General features: G+C 37.1%; 1 long non-coding RNA gene across 1 annotated transcript; it reads right to left on the bottom strand.

Annotated features, from left to right (window-relative positions):
- Positions 1 to 2,255: 2,255 nt before the first annotated feature.
- Positions 2,256 to 8,717, bottom strand: LOC132594573 (uncharacterized). Its single transcript, XR_009560779.1, has 2 exons — positions 8,520 to 8,717; positions 2,256 to 3,458 (listed from the first exon to the last, which is right to left on the bottom strand). It is a non-coding gene; the product is annotated as an uncharacterized lncRNA (long non-coding RNA).
- Between the last annotated feature and the right edge of the window lie 1,721 nt (positions 8,718 to 10,438).

Below are 10,438 nucleotides of genomic sequence, written 5' to 3'. Positions count from 1 at the left end.
GGAATCATTTATAATGTCTCCTCTTTAATTTCTAATTTTATTTATTTGAGTCTTCTCTTTCAGTCTATTAAAGAATTGTCAATTTTTTATGTTGTTTTTATAAACTGGCTCTTAGATTTTTGAGTATTTTTTGACTTGAAATTTATTTGTCTGACATGAATATAGTTACACCTGCTTTCTTTTGGCTGCCATTTGCTTGGAGTATTATCTTCTATTCTTTTATTTTGAGTCTATGTCCTTATAGCTGAAGTTATCTCCTGGAGGAAGCATATAGTTGGGTCTTGTTTTTTAATCCATCCAGCCACTCTGTGTCTTTTGATTGGTGAATTCAATCTATTTGTATTTAGGATGATTACTGATAAATGAGAGCTGCCATTTTATCTTCTGTTTTTTGATTGTTTTATATCTTCATTGTTTCTTTTGTGTGCTTCACTCTGCCATTTTACTTTTGTGTTTTCTACGATGTTTTTCTGTTTCCTCTTTTTTTGTTGTTTTGTGTCTTGGCTCTAGATTTATGATTTTTGTTTACCATGAGGCTTGTATAAAATGTCTCATAGATAAAACTTTCCTTTTCTAAGGATAGCATCTTACTTTCATTTGCCTATTAAGGTTGAAACCTTTTTGTCTTCCCCTTTTATGGTTTTATTGTCTCAAATTATCCATTTTTATGTTGTGAGCTTGTTATCAAATTGAAGTATCTATTATTATTTTTACTGATTTTTCCCTTTAACCTTTATGCTACAATTAAGTGTTTAAAAACCTATTTTGTTAAAAAGTTGCAATTTTCTGATTCTGTCAACTTACTCAAAGTTTTGTGTACTTTTGCTCCTTTGTTTCTGGTAGAAGAAATGTTTTGTTTCAACATTTATTGTACAGCAATTCCAGTGGTGACAATATCTCTCATCTTTTACTTGTCTAAGAAAACCTTTATTTCTCCTTCACATTTGAAGGACAACTTTGCTAGATAGAGTATTCTAGGGTGAAAGTTTTTATCTTTCAGTATTTTGACAATATCCTTCAACACCCTCTTGGCCTGTAGGGTTTCTGCTGAGAAATCTGCTAAGAGCTTAGTTGGTTTTTTTTTTTTTTTGTAGGTTACCTTCTTTTTTTCCCTGACTGTCTTTAAAATTATTTATTTGTCGTTGATTTTGGACAATTTTAACATAACATTTCTTGGAGAAAGTCTTGTATTGAGATAAGCAGGCATTCTCTTTAGCTTTATTGACTTGTATATTCAGTTTTTCCCCAGGTTTCAGAAGTTCTCAGCTGTTATTTTAAAAAATATACTCTCCAAGAATTTGTCCATTTCTTCGTGGTTGGCCATTTTATTGGCATATAGTTGTTTGTAGTAGTCTCTTATAATCCTTTGTATTTCTGTGGTGTCAGTTGTGATTTCTCCTTTTTCATTCTAATTTTATTGATTTACATCCTCTCCCTTTTTTCTTGATGAGTCTGGCTAAGGATTTATCTATTTTGTTTATCTTCTCAAAGGACCACTTTTAGTTTTATTGATCTTTGCTATTGTTTCTTCATTTCTATTTCATTTATTTCTGCTCTGATCTTTATGATTTATTTCCTTCTACTGACTTGGGTTTTCTTTGTTATTCTTTCTCTAGTTGCTTTAGGTGTAGGGTTAGTTTGTTTATTTGAGATTTTTCTTGTTTCTTGAAGTGAGAGGAATTGCTAAAAACTTCCCTCTTAGAACTGCTTTTGCTGCATCCCATAGGTTTTGGGTCGTTGTGTTTTCATTGTCATTTGTTTTTATGTAGTTTTAAATTTTCTCCTCTGATTTCTTCAGTGATCTCTTGGTTATTTAGTAGTGCACTGTTTAGCCTGCATGTATTTGTGGTTTTTACAGTTTTTTTCCTGTAATTGATTTCCAATCTCATAGTGCTGTGGTCAGAAAAGATGCTTGATATGATTTCAATTTTCTTAAATTTTCCGAGGCTTGATTTGTGACCCAAGATGTGACCCAAGATGATTTGTGACCCAAGATATTTTAAAGTCTATTTTATCTGATATTATTGCTACTCCAGCTTTTTCTTGATTTCTATTTGCATGGAATGTCTTTTTCCATTCCTTCACTTTCAGTCTGTATGTGTCTCTAGGTCTGAAATGAGTCTCTTGTAGACAGCATATATATGGGTCTTGTTTTTGTATCCATTCAGCCAGTCTGTGTCTTTTGGTTGGGGTATTTAATCCATTTACATTCAAGGTTATTATTGATATGTATGTTACCATTTTCTTATTCTGAGGGTTTTTTTTTTTCTGGGTCATTTTCTTTTCTTGTGTTTCCCACCTAAAGTTTCTTTAGCATTTGTTTTAAAGCTGATTTGGTGCTGCTGAATTCTCTTAGCTTTTGCTTGTCCATAAAGCTTTTGATTTCTCCATTGAATCTGAATGAGATCCTTGCTGGGTAGACTAAGCTTGGTTGTAGGTTTTCCTCTTTCATCATTTTAAGTATATCGTGCCAGTCCCTTTTGGCCTGCAGAGTTTCTGCTGAAAAATCAGCTGATAACCTTATGGGGATTCCTTTGTATGTTAATTTTTGTTTTTCCCTTGCTGTTTTTAATATTTTTTCTTTGAATTTAATTTTTTTTAGTTTGATTAATATGTTTCTTGGTGAGTTTCCCCTAGGGTTTATCCTGTATGGGACTCTCTGCACTTACTGGACTTGGGTGACTATTTACTTTCCCATGTTAGGGCAGTTTTCCACTATAATCTCTTCCAATATTTTCTCAGAACACTTCTTTTTCTCTTCTTCTTCTGGGACCCCTATAATTCGAATGTTGGTGTGTTTAGTGTTGTCCCAGATATCTCTGATATTGTCTTCAATTCTCTTTATTTTTTTCTTTATTCTGTTCCTCAATAGTTATTTCTACCATTTTGTCTTCCAGCTCATGTATTCATTCTTCTGCCTCAGTTATTCTGTTATTGATTCCTTCTAGAGTATTTTTCATTTCAATTATTGTGTTGTTCATCTCTGTTTGTTCTTTAGTTATTCTATATCTTTGTTATACATTTCTTGTGTTTTCTCAGTCCAGGTCACCATTCTATTTTTGAGATTCTGGATCATCTTTACTATCATTACTCTGAATTCTTTTTCAGGTAGATTGCCTATTTCCTCTTCATTAATTTGGTTTTGTAGGTTTTTACCTTGCTCCTTCATCTGTGACACATTTTTTGCCGTCTCATTTTTTTCCTTTTTTCATGAAGGGGATTATGTTCCTGTCTTACTGGTTGTTTGGCCTGAGGCTTCCAACACTGGAGTTTGTAGACTGTTGGGTAGAGCTGGGTCTTGGTACTGAGATGAGGACCTCTGGGAGACCTCACTCCAATGAATATTCCCTGAGGTCTGAGGTTCTCTGTTAGTCCAGTGGTTCAGACTTGGAGCTCCCACTTCAGGAGCTTTGGCCAGTTCTCCAGCTCCTGAACCAAGATCCTGCAAGCAGCATGTGCTGGCCAAAAAAAAAAAAAAAGAAAGAAAGAAAGAAAAGGAGAGCAATAACAAATTAAAAAAATAAAATTAGGCTAGGAAACTAACAGATATGTTGGAAAAATATAAAAATTAAAATATAGATGAAACAATAACTGGAAGGTAAAACAGAACTACAATAATAAAAAAGAGGAGGAGAAAAAAAAAACCCAAAATGGTGGAAAAGGCCTTGGCTGTGGAGGGCAGACCCTAAACAGAGGTGAGGATTGGGTGGTGATGGGTCCTATGCTTGGGACCCACAGGTCTGGAGAAGACCTTGGGGGTGTGTGTGCAGGGGTGTGGGGGTGTGGGGGTTAGGCTCAGCTGAACAGAAGGGGCCCAGGTGTGCCTCCCACCTCTGGTCTCAGAGTGTGGGGTACCCCACCTGGGAGTCCAGCAGGCTCCCCAGGCCCCAGTGGGTGGAGCAAATGCCCATAGCTCCTCTCTTGTGCTCCTTGGTCAGGAGGGCCCCTCCTGCATGCCTCTCCTGATCTTCCCGGCCTCCCTCCTATGTCCCCAGGACCCACGTGGCCTGGAGGGGTTTTGTAGGGTGGGAGATCAGCCTGGGAGCTTAGCAGGCTCCCGGGGCCTGAGTGGATGGGGCAAAAGTCCTCCACTGTTCTCCCCCTCCGCCAGTCCTAGAGGGCCCCTCACACCTGCCTCTCCTGGTCTCTCCTGGCCTCCCTCCTAAACTGCCAGGACTAACCTGACCCAGAGGGGATCTCTGAAAGTGTAGGACCCAGCCAAAGAGCTGGGAAGGCTTCCATGGCTGATTGAGCAGGGGAAAATCTGGGCACACTCCCTCATGATCTGAGTCCCCGAGGGTCTCTCCAGGCATGGGAACCTCTCCCTCTCTCAGTCACCCCTCAGGGGCTCTGGTCCTGTCCATCCTACTCTTCTCCTTCCCCCTCAGTCCCCCCACATCCTACTCATTTGCGTGGGGGCTATTCACTGAAGAAATCAAAGAAGAAATAAAAAATACATAGAAACAAATGACAATGAAAACATGATAAACCAAAACCTATTGGATACAGCAAAAGCAGTTCTTAGAGGGAAGTTTATAGCAATTCAATCCCACCTCATGAAACAAGAAAAATCTCAAATAAACAATCTAACCCTACACCTAAAGCAACTAGAGATAGGAGAACAAATAAAACCCAAAGTCAGTAGAAGGGAAGAAATCATAAAGATCAGAGCAGAAATAAGTGAAAAAGAAATGAAGAAAACAATAGCAAAGACCAATGAAATAAAAGCTGATTCTTTAAGAAAATAAACAAAACTGATAAAGAAAAACCTTAGCCAGACTCATCAAGAAAAAAAAGGAGAGGATGTAAATCAATAAAATGAGAAATGAAGAAGGAGAAATCACAACTAACACTACAGAAATACAAAGGATTATAAGAGACTACTACAAACAACTATATGCAATAAAATGGACAACCACGAAGAAATGGACAAATTCTTGGAAAAGTACAATTTTCCAAGACTGAACCAGGAAGAATTAGGCAATATAAACAGACCTATCATAAGTAATGAAATTGAAACTGTAATTAAAAATCTTCCAACAAACTCCAGGACCAGATGGCTTCACAGGCGAATTCTAACAAACATTTAGAGAAGAGCTAACACCTATCATTCTCAAACTCTTCCAAAAAATTGCAGAGAGAGGAACACTCCCAAATTCATTCCCTGAAGCCACCATCAACCTGATACCAAAACCAGAAAAAGTTATCACAAAAACAGAAAATTTTAGACCAATATTACTGATGAACATAGATGCAAAATCCTGAACAAAATACTAGCAGACAGAATCCAACAACATATTAAAAGGATCAAACATAAATGATCGAGTGGGATTTATCCCAGGGATGCAAGGATTCTTCAATATACACAAATAAATCAATGTGATACACCATATTAACAAATTAAGGAATAAAAACCATATGATCATCTCAATAGATGCAGAGGAAGCTTTTGACAAAATTCAACACCCATTTATGGAAAAAAACTGTCCAGAAAATGGGCATAGAGGGAACCTACCTCAAAATAATAAAGGCCATATATGACAAACGCACAGCAAACATCATACTCAATGGTGAAAAAGTGAAAGCATTTCCACGAAGATCAGGAAGAAGACAAGGATGTCCACTCTCACCACTCTTATTCAACATAGTTTTGGAAGTTCTAGCCACAACAATCGAGAAGAAAAAGAAATAAAAGGAATCTAAATTGAAAAAGAAGAAGTAAAATGGTTACTCTTTGCAGATGACATGACACTATACATAGAAAAACCTAAAGATCCCACCGGAAAAGTACTAAAACAAATCAATGAATTTGGTAAGGTTGCAGGGTACAAAATTAATGCACAGAAATCTCTGGCATTCCTATACACTAACAACAAAAAATCAGAAAGAGAAATTAAGGAAACAATCCCATTTACCATTGCAACAAAAAAAATAAAATACCTAGGAATAAACCTATCTAATGAGGCAAAAGACTTGTACTCAGAAAACTATAAAACACTGATGAAAGAAATCAAAGATGACATAAACAGATTGAGAAACATATGTTCTTGGATTAGAAGAATCAGTATTGTGAAAATGACTATACTACGCAAAGCAATCTACAGATTCAATGCAATCCCTTATCAAACTACCAATGGCATTTTTCACAGAACTAGAACAAAAAATTTCACAATTTACATGGAAACACAAAAGACCCCGAATAGTGAAAGCAATCATGAGAAAGAAAAACGGAGCTGGAGGAATGAGGTTCCCTGACTTCAGACTACATTACAAAGCTACAGTAATCAAGACAGTATGATACTGGCACAAAAACAGAAATATAGATCAATGGTACAGGATAGAAAGCCCAGAGATAAACACACACATGAATGGTCAACTAAATTATGACAAAGAAGGCAAGAACATACAATGGAGAAAAGACAGCCTCTTCAATAAGTGGTGCTGGGAAACCTGGATAGCTACATGTAAAACATGAAATTAGAACACTACATAACACCACACACAAAAATATACTCCAAATGGATTAAAGACCTAAATGTAAGACCAGACACTGTAAAACCGTTGGAGGAAAACATAGGAAAAATACTCTTTGACATAAACCACAGCAAGATCTTTTTTGACCTACCTCCTAGAGTAATGGAAATAAAAACAAAAATAAACAAATGGGACCTAATGAAATTTAAATGTTTTTGCATAGCAAAGGAAACCATAAACAAGATGAAAAGACAACCCTCAGAATGGGAGAAAATATTTGCAAATGAAACAACGGACAACGGTTTAATCTACAAAATATATGAACAGCTCATGGAACTCAATACCAAAAAAACAAATAATTCAATTAAAAAATGGGTGGAAGACCTAAATAGACATTTCACCAAAGCAGACATACATATGGCCAAGAGGGACATGAAAAAGACTCAACAGCACTAATTATTAGAGAAATGCAAATCAAAACTACAATGAGGTATCACCTCACACCTGTCAGAATGGCCATTATCAAAAATGTAGAAACAGTAATTGCTGAAGAGGGTGTGGAGGAAAGGGAACCCTCCTGCACTGTTGGTGAGAATGTAAATTGGTACAACCACTATGGAGAACAGTATGGAGATTCTTTAAAAAAACTAAAAATAGAACTACCATATAACCCAACAATCCCACTCCTAGACATACACCCTGAGAAAACCATAATTCAAAAAGAGACGTGCACCACAGTGTTCATTGCAGCACTGTTTACAATAGCCAGGACATGGAGGCAACCTAAGTGACCATCGACAGATAAATGGATAAAGAAGGTGTGGCACATATATACAATGGAATATTACTCAGCCATAAAAAGGAACGAAATTGAGTTGTTTGTAGTGAGGTGGATGGGCATAGAATCTGTCATACAGTGTGAAGTAAGTCAGAAAGAGAAAAACAAATACTGTATGCTAACACATATATTTGGAATCTAAGAAGAAAAAAATGGTACTGATGAATCTAGTGCCTGGGCATGAATAAAGATGTAGACATAGAGAATGGACTTGAGGACACGGGAGGGAGGGGGCAGCTGGGGCAAAGTGAGAGTAGCGTCGATATATATACACTACCTAATGTAAAATAGCTAGTGGGAAGCAGCCACATAGCACAGGGAGATCAGCTCGGTGCTTTGTGACCACCTAAAGGAGTAGGATAGGGAGGGTGGGAGGGAGGCTCAAGAGGGAAGGGATATGGGGATATATGTATCCATATGGCTGATTCACTTTGTTGAACAAGAAACTAACAGAGTATTGTGAAGCAACTGTACTCTAATAAAGATGTATTTTTTTTAAAAAAGCTAGTCAAGTAGCCTAACTGGAAAGAAAAAATAAATATGTAAACTCTCTCCTTTCTTCCTACTTTCTTCTCCTGGGAAGCTCATTATTCTTATGATACCCCTCCTAATGCTGTGAGATAATTCTCATGGAACTTATTGTGTTTAGATCGATCTTAGTTCTCTCTCCTTTTCTACCTGTATCATTTTAGATTTCTAGCTTCAAGCTCGCAATTCTCTCTTCCTTAAGATCTTCTCTATTTCCAATGTTTTCTAATGCTCTCTTTGTCTCATTTATTGAGTTCTTCAGCTCCAGAATTTCTCTTTGGTTCTTTTTTGGAGTTCCAATCTCTTTGGTAAAGTATTCCTTCTGCTCATTAATTTTATTTCTGAGCTCCTTGAACTGTCTTTTGGAGTTTGTTTGTAGCTCGTTGTGTTTCTTCAAGACACCTATTTTGAATTCTCTATTAGTTAAACTGCAGTATTCTGTGACTTTAAGTTTGGTTTCTGAAGAATTGTCATTTTCTCTTCGTGATACCATGTTACTGTGGTTTTTCATGGTGCTCGATGAGTTGTTGCTCTGTTGATATCTTTAAAGCCACAAACACCTCTCTTCTTTAGGTAAAAAGTTTTACTTGATTCTAACAATTCAAGATTAGTAATTACAGGCCTTTCTTTTTATTTTTCAGTAGGTGGCAGTATAGCACAAGTTTTTGGTTTCTCTTACCTGAGCTGCCTCTGGCTATTTTTGAGTATTGGCACTTTTCACCTTCTACTGCCTCTGCCAGAGGTGCTGTTTGGTGCCCTTGTTGTCACTGTTTTTGCCTTCCGGGTCACTCGTGCCTTGCTGCTACCAATGCTGCTGCTGTCACTGCCTAGGGCTCCAGGATGGTGTGTACTTTCAGCACATCTGGTGTCACCTGGGTCACGGACTCCACTGCTGTGGGGGGAGAGGGAAAGGTAGTGAGCAGCCAGCGTCACGGATGCCTCTGCTGAGTCTAGGGTTGTCAGGTTCATGTGTGCCATAACTGTTGGAAGGGTGGCCAGGGTCACAGGCATCTCTGTAACTGGAACGATCAGGTCACAGGCCTTGCTGCTGTGGCTGCCTGGTTCCCTGTGGCTGTGGGTGCAGCAATGGCTAGGAGGCTGGAGTTGTCTGGGGCACCTCTCCTGCTGCTACTAGGTTCTTTGGGGCTGTAGGCTCAGTCACCACAGCAGGAGAACTAGGGTCGTAGGCATCACCTCTGTTGTTCCCCTTGTTCTGCCTCCTCTATGTGTTCCAGTCCACCCACCTTTAGATGTACAGATGTGTGGAATTCTCTGACACCCTGGTGTGTTGGACTGAGAAACCTTCATTGAGTTATGGAAGTTTTATTGGTTTTATCAATAGATTGGAAGTGAGATACAAAGAGCATTTCATGCTGCTATGATGCTGATGTAACTGTTCTTTTTTTAATTTAAATTTTATATTTTATTTAACTAAATATATCCAAAATGTTATCTTTTCAACATAAAATTAATGTAAAATTTATTAAGATGATTCCGTTTTATAAAGACACATTTCACATGCTGTAAACTTACCATTGTAATATATACATTTTAGTAGTTTTTAATATATCCACAGAGTTGTGTAATCACTAACCCTATCTAATTCTAGAACATTTTCATCTTTCTAAAAAGAAACTCCGTACCCATTAGCAATTATTCCCCACTTTTCTTTTTCCACCAGAAATTTCCTTCCAGAAATTACTAATCTAATTTCTGTGTACATAGATTTCCTATTCTAGACATTTCAAATAAATAGAATCATATATTATGTGATATTTTGCATCTGGCTTCTTCTACTTAGCATAGTATATTCAAGATTCACCCATATTGTAGCATACGTCAGTACTTCATTCCTTTTTGTGGCTGAATAATTTATATTGTATAGATATACCATATTTTGCTTATCCATTTATCAGTTGATGAACATTTAGTTTGTTTCCAATTTGGCAATTATGAATAATGCTGCTATGAACATTTGTGTGAAAGTTTTTTACCTGGAAATATGTTTTAAATTCTCTGGGATATACCTAGGAGTGGAATTGCTGGGTATGTTAAGCAGAATAATGGCCCTCTAAAGTTGTTAGGATACATGGCTAAGGAAATTAAAATTGTAGATGGACTTAAGGTTGCCAATTAGGTGACCTTAAAATAGGGAGCTTATCCTGAATTATCTAAGTGGGCCCACAGGTAATTACAAGGATATACAAATGTGGAAGAAAGAGGCAGAATAGAAGGTCCAGAGAAAAATATGTGATACCAAAAGAAGGGTTAAAATAATGCTACGCTGCTGGTTTTCATGATGTAGGAAGGAAGGCACAAGCTAAGAAATGCTGGATGCCTCTAGAAGCTGGAAAAGGAAAGAAAGTATCTCCTATGGCCTCCAGAAAGGAAAGCAGCTCTGCCAACACATTGATTTCAGTCCAGTGAGATGTGTATCTGATTTGTGAAATAGGGAAAAATGAGATAATGTTTTCTTATTGTGCTAAAATATATATAATATAAATTGTACCAATTTTAAACATTTTAAAGTATAGAATTCAGTGGTATTAAATACATTCACAGTGTTGTACAGCCATCACCAATATCTAGTTACAGAAT

Source organism: Globicephala melas, chromosome X (assembly GCF_963455315.2).
Source record: "Globicephala melas chromosome X, mGloMel1.2, whole genome shotgun sequence".
NCBI classification, from domain to species: domain Eukaryota; kingdom Metazoa; phylum Chordata; class Mammalia; order Artiodactyla; family Delphinidae; genus Globicephala; species Globicephala melas.
This window is presented reverse-complemented; position numbering and strand designations above follow the sequence as displayed.